At 40.2% G+C, this 14,711-nt stretch overlaps 1 long non-coding RNA gene across 1 annotated transcript; it reads right to left on the reverse strand.

Moving 5' to 3' along the window:
• Nucleotides 1-223: 223 nt before the first annotated feature.
• On the reverse strand, nt 224-9,871 carry LOC134335664 (uncharacterized). The gene is made up of 4 exons (XR_010015636.1): nt 9,802-9,871; nt 8,939-8,994; nt 5,113-5,225; nt 224-730 (listed from the first exon to the last, which is right to left on the reverse strand). It is a non-coding gene; the product is annotated as an uncharacterized LOC134335664 (long non-coding RNA).
• Between the last annotated feature and the right edge of the window lie 4,840 nt (nt 9,872-14,711).

The following is a 14,711-nucleotide window of genomic DNA, read 5'->3' on the forward strand; positions in this document are numbered from 1 at the left end:
AGACCTTCACTCCTGGTGGATCTCACAGAGTCAGTAAACACGTCTGATGTTCTTTACAGCCAGAGAAAACACATCCTCAAGCACTGCTGGTGTTTAATGTACACTGACCAGTCCAAACATTACAACCAGCCACCTAACACACTGACCAACCTGGTCACCTGACTAAAACAGAACAAAAGTGTAGAAGTGCAGAAATAATGAAAGAAAATCTTTTATTGGAGTTACAGGAATAAATAACAGTTTTTACATTTCTACTAAATCAGTCGTATGATAATAAAACACACGAGGAATGAAGCTGCAGTCGTGTGCAAAAGTTTCTGCACCCCTGGTTACTAAATCATGTCGTGATGAAGAAGTGATGACATGATGCGCTGATGTGGTGATCACTTGATGAGGTGATGACATGATGATGTTCCTTTGCTCCGTCTCTTCACTGTGGTGGGTTTGAACCAACTGGTTCTGAGTCTCTGTTGGGTGACCAGCAAGAACTTTGAGCCTCAGGATCACCACCAGCAGCACGTTCCTGATGAAGAACGAGAAGAACTGCTGTGCCGAGGTTCTAGCTGTTCTCTCAGACCCCTTTAGTTCTGCCCCTCCTCGGTTCGGTCCGGTTCCCACCTTCAGCTGTAGCTGTTTCTGTCGTTTAGAGGCTCCATCTCCACCACATGGTCTCTGGTTCTGTTCCCTCTGCTGAGCTCCACCGCTCGAGGAACCACCGTGGACCAGCGATCTGATACAGACACAAAACCAGCACAAACCTCAATATCAGAGAAGCTGAGACAATCTTACTTATACACTATATAGATAGTAATATATATTTATCCCTAAATAAATTATTAAAATTAGGAAATGTAGGAAATTATTATTATATAGATAGATAGATAGATAGATAAGACTTTATTGATCCCGAAGGAAATTGCAGTGTCACAGTACTATACAAATTACACAATTACAGTTACAATGTACAAATTACACAAGGGAAGACAGACAAAAAACAACACAATTAAACATAAAAGGGCAAAAGCAAAAAGACAGGACATTATCATAAGCAGCCGCATACATATTATTGCACTAAGAGAAAAATATATTATTTTACAAAAGTATATTGCACTAAGAGAGATAAGATATTGCAATGCAAAAGAAAATCAACACTGTTCGGGTGGCAGGAGATCCATAGTGTTCCTGGAATGGGGAGAATCGTTGTAGAGTCTTACTGCAGTGGGAAGAAAAGATCTCACACGGCGCTCTTTAGTACAGCGCAGCTGTATCAGTCCACCACTGAACGTGCTTCTCTGTTTCTCCACTGTAGTGTGCAGGGGGTGTGATGTATTGTCCATAATAGAAAGCAGCTTATTGAGTGACCGTTTTTTTGCTACCTCATCCAGAGTGTCCAATTTGACTCCAACAACAGAGCCAGCCTTCTTAATTAGTTTGTTTATTTTGTTTTTTGCACTTTTGTTGATGTTGTTTCCCCAGCACACAACAGCATAGAATAAGGCACTAGCAACAACAGACTGGTAGAATGTCCAAAGGAGTTTAGTGCACACTCCAAAGGACCTCAGTTTCCTCAGAAAGTACAAACGACTCTGTCCTTTCTTGAACACTGCACTGGTGTTAAAACTCCAGTCCAGTTTGTTGTCCAAGTGCACACCCAGGTACTTGTAAGTGTCAACCACCTCCACTTCCGCTCCATTGATAGTGACTGGTGCCAGGGGAGGTCTGAGTTTCCTGAAGTCCACCACCATCTCCTTTGTCTTACTGATGTTGAGCTGCAGTTTGTTCAGTGTACACCAGTCAACAAAGTCTGAAACCAGCTTCCTGTATTCCGCCTCCTGCCCATTCCTGATACACCCCACGATGGCCGTGTCATCTGAGAATTTCTGCAGATGGCATGTGCCAGAGTTGTATCTGAAATCTGAGGTGTAGACGTTAAACAGGAACGGTGCTAATACAGTCCCCTGGGGAGCCCCCATACTGCACATGGCCATGTCAGAAACACAGCCCTGCAGTCGCACAAACTGGGGTCGACCAGTCAGGTAGTCCATTACCCAAGAGATGATAGACCCATCCACCTTCATCTGCCGAAGTTTCTCCCCAAGTAAGACAGGCTGTAGGGTGTTGAACGCACTGGAGAAATCAAAAAACATAATCCTCACAGTGCTGCCTGTAGTGTCTAGATGGGAGTACATTCTGTCCAGCAGATAGATAACAGCATCATCCACTCCAATGCTGTCCTGATATGCAAACTGCAGGGGGTCCAGGTCAGCTCCTACCAGTGATCTCAGATGGCCCAGCATCAGTCTTTCCAGTGTCTTCATCAGGTGGGAGGTGAGAGCAACAGGACGATAGTCATTTAGTGCCACTGGTTGCTTCTTCTTGGGGACAGGAACCACACAAGAAGTTTTCCACCCGAGTGGGACCTTTCCTAGGCTGCAGCTCAGGTTGAAGATGTGCTGAAGGACTCCACACAGCTGCTCAGCACATAGTTTTAATACCTTAGGCTGAATGCCATCCGGTCCAGCCGCTTTACACTGCTTGAGTTTCTTCAGCTCTTTCTTCACCTGGTCAGCAGTAAAAGTTGGTACCCTGCTGCTAAACTGGTCCGGAGTGTGGTTGGGGGAAGGAACATTCATGTCAGGTGAGGTGTTAATGTTTGGTATGGTGGAGGTGTGGGCTGTGAATGATGATGGCTGTTGTTGTGCTGGGGTGTTAAGATGCAAGATGGCTGGAGACAGAGCAGAGGACAATGGGGCAGGAGGAGAGTCGTTGTCAAACCTTAGAAAGAACTGGTTTAACTCATTCGCCCATTCATGACTGCCCTCGTTTGATGTTGATGTTCCTGAGCAGCGTTGATTAAAGCCTGTGATGTTTTTCAGGCCTCTCCACACCTCACGAGCATCGTTTTTCTCCAAATTGGCCTCCAACTTAGCCCTGTACTCGTCCTTGGCCTCCTTAATCCTTATTTTGAGCTCTGCTTGTACCCTCTTTAGTTCCTCCTTGTCCCCTGTCCTGAAGGCTCTCTTCTTCTGGTTCAGGAGGGACTTTAGGTTGCTTGTAACCCATGGCTTGTTATTAGAAAAACATCGGATAGTTTTAGAGGGTACAACAGTGTCCACACAAAAGTTTATGTAGTCTGTGACACACGCTGTTATCTCGTCAATGTCCTGATTGTGAGGGTCACAGAGGACATCCCATTGTGTGGCCTCAAAACAGCCCTGCAGTGATTCCACAGCCTCAGGTGACCACTTCCTCACTGTTATGGTGGATGCTGGTTGTCTTTGGACCAGGGGCTTGTACTGTGTATTGAGGAGTACTAGGTTGTGGTCAGATCGTCCCAGCGGAGGGAGAGCTGTGGATTTGTATGCTTCTTTGACATTAGCATACAACAAGTCCAATGTTCTGTTTTCTCTAGTCCTGCATTTTACAAACTGGGTAAATGTAGGCAGGCATGATGAAAGTGAAGTGTGATTGAAGTCTCCAGACACTGTGATGAAGGCACTCGGACTTTGGTTCTGCACTCTAGCAATAGCTGAATGAATGACGTCACACGCGATGTCTGCGCTGGCGGATGGAGGAATGTACACAGCACACAGAACCACTTTCGTGAATTATCGCGGCAAATAATACGGACGCATTCCGATCACACACAGTTCAATGTCCGGCTGACAGATCACTTCCTTCACCGTAATGTGACCAGGGTTACACCATCTGTTGTTCACGAACACAGCGAGTCCCCCTCCCTTCTTCTTACCGGTCTGATGGTAAACTCTGTCCGCCCTCACAGTAGTAAATCCGTTCAGGTGAACATGAGAGTCCGGTACATTCTGATTCAGCCAGGATTCCGTAAGGCATAAGATGCTGCACTCACGGTACTCTCGCTGTGTCCGGATCAGCGCGGAAAGTTCGTCCGTTTTATTCACCAGTGATCGCACGTTACCCATGATGATGGAAGGGAGACAAGGTTTATAACTCCTTCTCCTCTCCCGCCGCTTGTTCCCAGCTCTACATCCACGATACGGCCGTCTCAGTTCTGCTGGGATCTCCGTCCTAGATGTAAACAAAGCCGGCGTCTTCCGCAGCGCGATCAGCTGATCCCGCGAGTAGACAATGCGATGAGACATGTTGCGAGCGAAGTCCCAAAAAACTCTCTAAAAAGTAACTTAAAGAACTTTAAAAAACTTAACTTAAAAAAGCTGCATGAAAATGTCCATAAACATGACAAAGGTTTGGGGAAAAGTCACAAAAAAAACCACTAAAACAGACAAAAAAGACGCAGAAACACAGAGAGACTGTGACTGGCAGCCGCACGGAGCAGCGCACATATAAGGTCCTGTCTCTTGTTTTTACATCTTGAACAGCCTCCACTCCTCTGAGGCTGATGTTGGCATTAAAATGACTGGATTGTGACCAGAGTTTTAATTCATACTAAATAAGTGGACTAGGGTTTCTCTACACCAAACTCATCATACCAGAACAAACACACACACACTTCCATGTCACAATGGGCCACCACGCCGACAGCATCTCTGAATTCAATTAACGAATCAGGGTCAGGTACGAGGTCTACAGTCAGTAATTGTATACCCTTCATCTTCATCATAAAATTACCCATGAATGTACCAACCAGGTAGGTGTTCCTTATGTTTTAAGCACTAGGGGGCAGCAGAGCGTAAATGATCTTCTGTTCTGAACTTTAAACAAGAGGAAAAGTTGGAGTTTGGTAGCATTGTTAGCATAGAAGCTAGCTGACTGGAATTTTGTGAGAAATCAGTGGACACTGCTTATAAGAACCTCCAGTGGTCTACATTATACTGAATGGTAAAACTGGACTGGTGGGGTGTTAACACTGGAATTGTTTGCTAGCCAATAATAAAACACCTCAGCGCACTACTATTTTATAATATGAATCTTTACATAATATTGTGCACTGTAGAGGGTAAAGTACCTCAAATTCTTACAGCAAATGTTTGGTTACTCGCTGACATTATAATTTTTTTGGAAAAGTGGCCAGCCTTCACCCCTCCCTGTCCATACAGGTGTGTGTGTGTGTGTGTGTGTGTGTGTGTGTGTGTGTGTGTGTGTGTGTGTGTGTGTGTGTGTGTTCAAACCCACCTCGGCGGAGTCGTTTTGTGTTGTGTGTGGATTCGTTTTGCTCCTTGTGTCCCGGATCCTCATGAATGATCCCAAGATTGTGATTCCAGTCAGACCACTTCACCTCATCCACCCTGCACCCAACACACACACACCAAACACACCATTACACACCATACACACCACATATACACACCACACACACACACACCCATTATACACCATACACACCACACACACACACCCATTATACACCATACACACCACACACACACACACACACACACCATTATACACCATACACACCACACACACACACACACCATTATACACCATACACACCACACACACACCCATTATACACCATACACACCACACACACACACCCATTATACACCATACACACCACACACACACACACACACCATTATACACCATACACACCACACACACACACCCATTATACACCATACACACCACACACACACACCCATTATACACCATACACACCACACACACACACCCATTATACACCATACACACCACACACACACACCCATTATACACCATACACACACACACACCACACACACACACCCATTATACACCATACACACCACACACACACACCCATTATACACCATACACACCACACACACACACCCATTATACACCATACACACCACACACACACACCCATTATACACCATACACACCACACACACACACCCATTATACACCATACACACCACACACACACACCCATTATACACCATACACACCACACACACACACCCATTATACACCATACACACCACACACACACACCCATTATACACCATACACACCACACACACACACCCATTATACACCATACACACCACACACACACACCCATTATACACCATACACACCACACACACACACCCATTATACAGCTCTGGTGAATTCCATGCCCAGGAGGGTTAAGGCAGTGCTGGATAATAATGGTGGTCACACAAAATATTGACACTTTGGGCACAATTTGGACATGTTCACTGTGGGGTGTACTCACTTATGTTGCCAGCCATTTAGACATTAATGGCTGTGTGTTGAGTTATTTTCAGAAGACAGCAAGTTGTACACTGACTACTCTAAGTTATATCCAAGTTTTATTTCTATAGTGTTGTCCCATGAAAAGATATAATAAAATATTTGCAGAAATGTGAGGGGTGTACTTACTTTTGTGATACACTGTAAGTCACGTTTTGATTTTGATGCCACCCTTAAGGTTTGCTCTCAGAGACTCTTGGCTCTTTGACTTTGGAGGCAAAACCTGGAGAAAACGTCACCATTTGGTGTCAACACAACCTGAAACGGGCGGGTCACATCTACTGGTATTTGGCAGGGGAAAAAGCCTAGAGTACGTTTTAAAACATTACAGCTATTAAAGGAGGAGGGGGGCTGGGCTCTACCGTCACTGAGAAATTATTATCAAGCAGCACAAATTCGAGCAATAGTGTGCTGGTGCAATCCAAATGATCAGGCACAGTGGAAATCAATAACCCATGGGTAAAATCCACACTGAAAGTGTGGAAAAACGTTATTAGAGAATATAGTTTGGAAGACTGTGTTAAAATCCTCACATGGGGAGCATATGATTCGGAATTTCCACCAAATAGATTGGATAATAGATTTAGAACTTGGGTGACGAAAGGAATAACAGCCATGTGTACTATAGTTGAGGGAGGAGAAATCTTGAGCTTCCAAAAACTAAAAGAACATTTCCAATTAGAGAACCAGGATTTTTACAGGTATCTTCAAATAAGAAATTATTTAGATCAGAAAGTGAAGAAGGGATGTAGGGTTAAACATAATGGTATAGTAGAACTACTAATTAAAGCATATGCATCTAAAGATGAAACTTGTTATAGAACAATCTCTAAGATTTATAAAGCCCTTTTAAGCATGAATATACATTCAACAGATTATGTCAAACAAAAATGGGAAAAGGAAGGAGTAATGATAATTACAGAAGAGGAATGGACAAGTATATGGAGATTTCAATGGAAAAGTACCAGATCTTTGAAATGGAAGGAATTTTGCTGGAAAAATATTATTAGGTATTTTATTACACCCCAGCAGACAGCTCACATGAATGCTACTGCCCCAGTGTGTTGGAGGAAATGTGGATGCCAAGAAGCAAATCATTATCACATTTTTTGGGAATGTCCAAATATTTTTTTTTTGGGGAAGTTTTGGGAAGACATAAGGGAAGCGCTGCAGCATATATTTAGAAAAGTTGTGCCCATGTGTAGTAAGGTATTATATTTGGGATGTATCTACCCTGTTATGGGACAAATAGATGAATATTTAATGGCAGTGCTTTTAGCAGCCAGTAAAAAGGCTATAGATGACTGGATTGAACTAACTAAAGAAATATATGCAATGGAGAGGATCACTTTTTCAATAAATATTAAAATGGATGTATTTAAAAATCATTGGAATAGGTGGATTCAGTATTTAGCAGAAATGAGGCCAGATGTGATGGAAACAATGTGTTTAGACAATGACAGTTGAATGGATTATAGTTTGTGGCTCACAATGGACTTTAAAGACATAACAGTTTATTTTAGACTCTAATTATTTATTTTAGACTGTATTCATTTATCTATTTTATTTTTGTGTGTGTATTATTATTGAGAATGCAAGATATTCCCTGAATGTACATAGTTATATGTTCATTTAAAAAAAAGAAAAAGAAAAATCTAAAGGCATTGTTAAGAAAATCCTTGATGTGTCTTGCTTGTACTGTCTTTAAAAAAAATAAAATAAAAAAAATAAAATAATAATAATTATCTAAGAGGAGCAATAATTACAAGACAAAACTTGATGCTATGGTTATATTTAAAAATGTTGTAAATAGTCACAGACTGAAATGTTATGCACCTGTATGCTTTCAAAAAAAGCTTTCAAAAAAATTGATACCATATTTTAGTCCCTTTCAAATATCTCTTGCAATACATTAGAAAATTATGCAAATCTGACAGAAATATTTTATAGATAAAACTACATTTCACTGATACAAGTAAGAATTACCACAGAAAAAAATTATGGTTAAAAAAAAAAGTTATAAATTGCCCAGACTGACATGTTATCTACCTATAACTCTTTCAAATAAATGCAGCATTTCTTTTAGAAAATGATGCAAATTTCACAGAAATATTTTATAGATAAAATAATATTTCTCTGTTATAAGTACAAATGACCACAGATAAAATATACCATGGAAATAAAGGTTATAAATTGCCCAGACTGACATGTAATCCACCTTTATGCTTTCTGCCTCAGCTAAATTACTTTAGCCAGTCATGCTAAATGCAAGTAATGCAAAATGTAATGCTATTATGAGCAAAGCTAAGGTGATTTCTAAGCAGACTTTAGACAGTATTGAAGTAAAACAAATAAGCTATAACTGATTTCAAGATTACATGCATAAAATCTAACTCTGGAGTTTGAGAGCAGCCTGTGCCAACCACATGGCTGCAGGATGCAACACACGTCTCCGGTAGCTTAGCTCACTGCTATTCCCTTATTTGTGTAAAACTGCTACATACTTTACAAACTACTAAACAAACGAGACTAAAAAGGGATCTGATAAACTCTCCACACGTATTTATTTCCATCTAGATGGACATAAAACACATTACAATCCATTCAGAAAGGAGAGTTGTGCAGCTGACTGACTGAAGTTAGAACGCAGCTCTCAAAAGCACTAATAATATTACAATTTTACCATTAAAGCCAAGTTTTCTGAGTAGAAATGAAAAGTAATAACACTAATAAACAGTTTTAAAATAAATCTTACCTTATTTCACTGACAGGATCTCTCTTTCTGTGTTGTTATCCAGTCGACCGTCTCAGCTGCGTCCGTGTGAGAGCGGGGCGAATGAAAAAAATAAGTTCTCCGCCTTCTCATTAAATATGCAAACCGGCCACGACACAAACCGCTTGACCAATGATATTGCCTTTTAGCCTGGGTTGTCAGCTACCTGGGACAGTTTTCAGATTTACAATCAGTGATTGGACGGCGGAGATAGAAGGCTTTAAACCATCGAAATTATTGTTTCGAGATTTGAATGGGCTAAAGGGTCTGAGCCGCTTTCTGGAACCTGCAGGAGGAGCGCTGTGTTATGAGGCTGCAGCGTCTCTTCCTGACCACTAGAGGCGCTACATGCTACAGTATCTCAGGAGGAACACGGAGCCTTCACAAGGCGAGCAGGAGAGCAAGCGCGTCTCTACTGCGTGTAACTCGAGCTAAGAATGTTCCTGGTAAGCGCGTTACAACTTTTATCAATCTCGGTCTTCTTTTTATTCTCATTATATGCGTGTAACAGTGGCGCTTTTATTCATATGTTCGTGTTTAACTTTGCAGAAAGTGTTTCTGGCTCGTTTGTTGTGTCGGCTTGTAGCGTTAGCTGTTATGCTAACAGGGAGCAGGCCAAGATGGCGGATCCTGAAACCAAACACGGTGAGAGAGATTTATAAATCTATTTCTCTCCTTTCTGCAGCTCATTTCATCTAATATAAACCAGAACAAACGCGGTTCTTCTACAGAATCTAAATCTACTGAATCTTCTTCCATCAAGAGCTCAAATCATCCTTTGCTGCTGCAAATAAACTTTTAAATCCGATTTTTAGTTTTAACATTAACGTTAGAGTAAATAATACCTCCTGTGTAGAGCTGATTTGTGTGTAGTGCACAGCAGTCTGTTGATGCATGCTCAATAATCCAGGTACACAAATCCACAAAGTTGAATCAGTTCATCTGGACACAAGTTTGTTGTAGAGAAACGTTTCGTCACTCAATCCGAATGACTTCTTCAGTACACAGCAGTATTGATGAGTGTGAGTGTGAGTGTGAGTGTGAGTGTGTGTGTGTGTGAGTGTGTGAGTGTGTGTGAGTGTGAGTGTGAGTGTGAGTGTGAGTGTGAGTGTGAGTGTGTGAGTGTGTGAGTGTGTGAGTGTGTGAGTGTGTGAGTGTGTGAGTGTGTGTGTGTGTGTGTGTGTGTGTGTGTGTGTGTGTTCTGTAATCCTGTATGTAGTAACACCGACCTGATCTCTACACACACCAGCATGAAGTTTTAACTTTTAGTTCCTATCAAGTTTCTTTTAATCCTCAACATTTAGAGGCAGTTTAAACAGTTTCAGCTTTAATAACTTAACTTGTATCATCAGCTAGTTGTGATCTTTTATTTCTTGATCACATTACTAACATATGGTGATATGGCTAAAGTCATACCTCGATATGCTTTTGAGAAGTGGCGATATACAATAGAATGTAAACTTAAAGTACAATGGCAGGCCACCACCTGTATTTTACCTTATATTGTTTATAAGTTCTCTTAAAAACACACAACATTGTAGTTCTTATAAATTAGTGTTTATATTTATTATTATTTTAGTCCGAGACTAAGATTTCAGTGTAAGACGTTCCAGTAAAATGATAAACTTGTGTAAACTGTCTCCCAGCATGTGTGTAAGAGTAAGTGTTCTTAATGATGGTAATGGTGTCATGTGATCATTTGATTTGGTAAATTATTGGACTTTAAATGTTCTCAACACGACTGAATCAGCACCACATGGTTTTATACCAATACTCAGTTCTTACTGTGTAAAGATCTGAAACTGGTTTATTTAGTATTCCAGCACGTCTCATTTAAACATGTAGTTTCATTCTTACATATTTTATTACACTTCAAACAGTGCTGTTAACACAACCCAATAGATACTTTATATAAGTTTATAATCTCCTAACTCCAAATTCCTCCAGTTAAAACCTCTTCAGAACCTCTTATTTTACACTGTCCTTCATTTCAAAGATTAAACCAAAGCAATTATTACGATTAGGTGGGAAGGTGATTTTTAAAAATGGATTTGATTTATTTATTTAATAACAGTAAAGGTTTGAGTTCTACATGTAGATTAGCGCTGGCTCGATACCACTATGTTTAATACTGCAAACTGAGTATCTGCTGATACGATACCAATCCGATAGTCATTTCTCCTCTCAAACAACTAAGCAGTAATAATTAACGTCTCAATGCACCATGGGTAAACTAGCTATCTAAATAACAATGCTCAGACAGAAGCTAATATTCTAAAGGAATAAATCCAGAAGCTACAACATCACACTTGTACACCTGCTGTTGCTACTTAGCAGCATTGTTGGCTTGTCTACAATGGGCAGATGTAGAGGTCAATCGAACGCGATGGACCAATTAGAATTGACGAGTCGAGGTTTTCTGTTGAAGTTCTGTCAGGTTTAGATGACTAAAAACTAAAGCTAATGTAGACTGTAAGACTTTCTGTCTGGAACTTTTACGTGCGTAAGAACTCTGTCGGTTATGTTGAAGCTAAAAAGAGCAGCTTTTACCCTCTTCAGTGCTTTGTAACCGGGGTACCGTCACACATGTCGCTGTTCTGATGAGTTCTGCTGCTTTGCTACACTAGTGCTGATTGTGTGTGTGTGTGTGTGTGTGTGCAGGACGTTTACTTGGCGTGTTGGGGTCTGGTTGCTGTGTTAGCGTTGCTGCTAACTGTTCTGATCCATCTGGAGGAACAGAGAGAGAGCGGATCATTCAGGTTCCGTTTACTTTACCAGAGGAGGAATTAAATCAACACTTGGTAAGATCGAGCTTTTCATTCTCTCGTACACCGTATAGTGTTTGGATGAATGAATTACGGTGCTGCTGGAGTTGTGCTGCTCTGTTCAAACGTGTCGTACTGAAGGAAAAAGGTGAAAAGCTTAAACACCTAAACCAGGTACGTCATGGAAAAGGTATTTCAAATGAAGGTATTTGCAATGAAAATTAAAATGAAGGTATTTGCAATGAAAATTAAAATGAAGGTATTTGCAATGAAGGTATTAAAATGAAGGTATTTGCAATGAAAATTAAAATGAAGGTATTTGCAATGAAGGTATTAAAATGAAGGTATTTGCAATGAAAGAATTAAAATGAAGGTATTTGCAATGAAGGTATTAAAATGAAGGTATTTGCAATGAAAATTAAAATGAAGGTATTTGCAATGAAGGTATTAAAATGAAGGTATTTGCAATGAAAATTAAAATGAAGGTATTTGCAATGAAGGTATTAAAATGAAGGTATTTGCAATGAAAATTAAAATGAAGGTATTTGCAATGAAGGTATTAAAATGAAGGTATTTGCAATGAAAATTAAAATGAAGGTATTTGCAATGAAGGTATTAAAATGAAGGTATTTGCAATGAAAATGAAATATAATGGTGTTTGAAATGATGTAAAATGAAAAGGGTTTGAAATGGTGTTTAAAACTGAATGTTAAAAGCTAAAGGCTATAAAAGGCTGAAGGTGTGAAACTGAACGTGGTGCTAAAGGCTATAAAAGGTTTTGCTGAATGAACGACGTGTGAAACATAAAGTGGTATGAAGTGAGTCGTGTGTTAAACTGTGTAAATGTGTTTAAAAGGGTTTAAAGTTGTAAAACATTTATTGTTGATAAAGATCTGCGATATTTAACAGCGTTTAAAGACTAAAGAGTGACGAGCTGAAAGCTTTTGGATGATCACACTTGTTTAGTTTTCATTGTTTAGCTGATGATGAGAAATAAACTGATGTGTTCTGTGTCTGAGATTGCAGGGAATGAGGAGCAGATCTACACCAGGAAGCTGCTGGTTCATCCCTCTCTGTAAGTACATGATAATGAATGGAATAGTGGCTGTAATTTCCATTTCTACATCTGGAGGGTCGTCATCTGGAGAGTCGTCATCTGGCGGATCGTCATCTGGCGGGTCGTCATCTGGAGGATCGTCATCTGGAGAGTCGTCATCTGGAGGATCGTCATCTGGAGAGTCGTCATCTGGCGGATCGTCATCTGGAGGGTCGTCATCTGGAGGGTCGTCATCTGGCGGGTCGTCATCTGGCGGGTCGTCATCTGGAGGGTCGTCATCTGGTGGGTCGTCATCTGGAGGGTCGTCATCTGGAGGGTCGTCATCTGGCGGGTCGTCATCTGGCGGGTCGTCATCTGGAGGGTCGTCATCTGGCGGGTCGTCATCTGGAGGGTCGTCATCTGGCGGGTCGTCATCTGGAGGGTCGTCATCTGGCGGATCGTCATCTGGAGGGTCGTCATCTGGCGGGTCGTCATCTGGAGGGTCGTCATCTGGAGGGTCGTCATCTGGAGGGTCGTCATCTGGAGGGTCGTCATCTGGAGGGTCGTCATCTGGCGGGTCGTCATCTGGAGGGTCGTCATCTGGAGGGTCGTCATCTGGAGGGTCGTCATCTGGAGGGTCGTCATCTGACGGATCTACATCTGGTCTACATTTTACAGGGTTTACATCGTATGTGTTTACATTTTACAGGTTTAAATCTGACGTGTTTACGTTTTACAGGTTTAAATCTGACGTGTTTACGTTTTACAGGTTTAAATCTGACGTGTTTACATTTTACAGGTTTAAATCTGACGTGTTTACATTTTACAGGTTTAAATCTGACGTGTTTACATTTTACAGGTTTAAATCTGACGTGTTTACATTTTACAGGTTTAAATGTGACTTGTTTACATTTTACAGGTTTAAATCTGACGTGTTTACATTGTGTTTAAATCTGACGTGTTTACATTGTATGTGTTTACGTTTTACAGGTTTAAATCTGACATGTTTACATTGTATGTGTTTACATTTTACAGGTTTAAATGTGACGTGTTTACATTTTACAGGTTTAAATGTGACGTGTTTACATTTTACAGGTTTAAATCTGACGTGTTCACATTGTATGTGTTTACGTTTTACAGGTTTAAATGTGACGTGTTCACATTGTATGTGTTTATGTTTTACAGGTTTAAATCTGACATGTTTACATTTTACAGGTTTAAATCTGACGTGTTTACATTTTACAGGTTTAAATCTGACGTGTTTACATTTTACAGGTTTAAATCTGACGTGTTTACGTTTTACAGGTTTAAATGTGACTTGTTTACATTTTACAGGTTTAAATCTGACGTGTTTACATTGTGTTTAAATCTGACATGTTTACATTGTATGTGTTTACGTTTTACAGGTTTAAATCTGACATGTTTACTTTGTATGTGTTTACATTTTACAGGTTTAAATGTGACGTGTTTACATTTTACAGGTTTAAATGCAACGTGTTCACATTGTATGTGTTTACATTTTACAGGTTTAAATGTGACTTGTTTACATTTTACAGGTTTAAATGTGACGTGTTTACATTTTACAGGTTTAAATCTGACGTGTTCACATTGTATGTGTTTACATTTTACAGGTTTAAATGTGACTTGTTTACATTTTACAGGTTTAAATGTGACGTGTTTACATTTTACAGGTTTAAATCTGACATGTTTACATTTTACAGGTTTAAATGTGACGTGTTTACATTTTACAGGTTTAAATCTGACGTTTACATTTTACAGGTTTAAATGTGACGTGTTTACATTGTATGTGTTTACATTTTACAGGTTTAAATCTGACATGTTTACATTGTATGTGTTTACATTTTACAGGTTTAAATGTGACTTGTTTACATTTTACAGGTTTAAGTCTGACATGTTTACATTTTACAGGTTTAAATCTGACGTGTTTACGTTT

The sequence above is a fragment of the Trichomycterus rosablanca genome, chromosome 21, assembly GCF_030014385.1.
Source record: "Trichomycterus rosablanca isolate fTriRos1 chromosome 21, fTriRos1.hap1, whole genome shotgun sequence".
Lineage (NCBI taxonomy): Eukaryota > Metazoa > Chordata > Actinopteri > Siluriformes > Trichomycteridae > Trichomycterus > Trichomycterus rosablanca.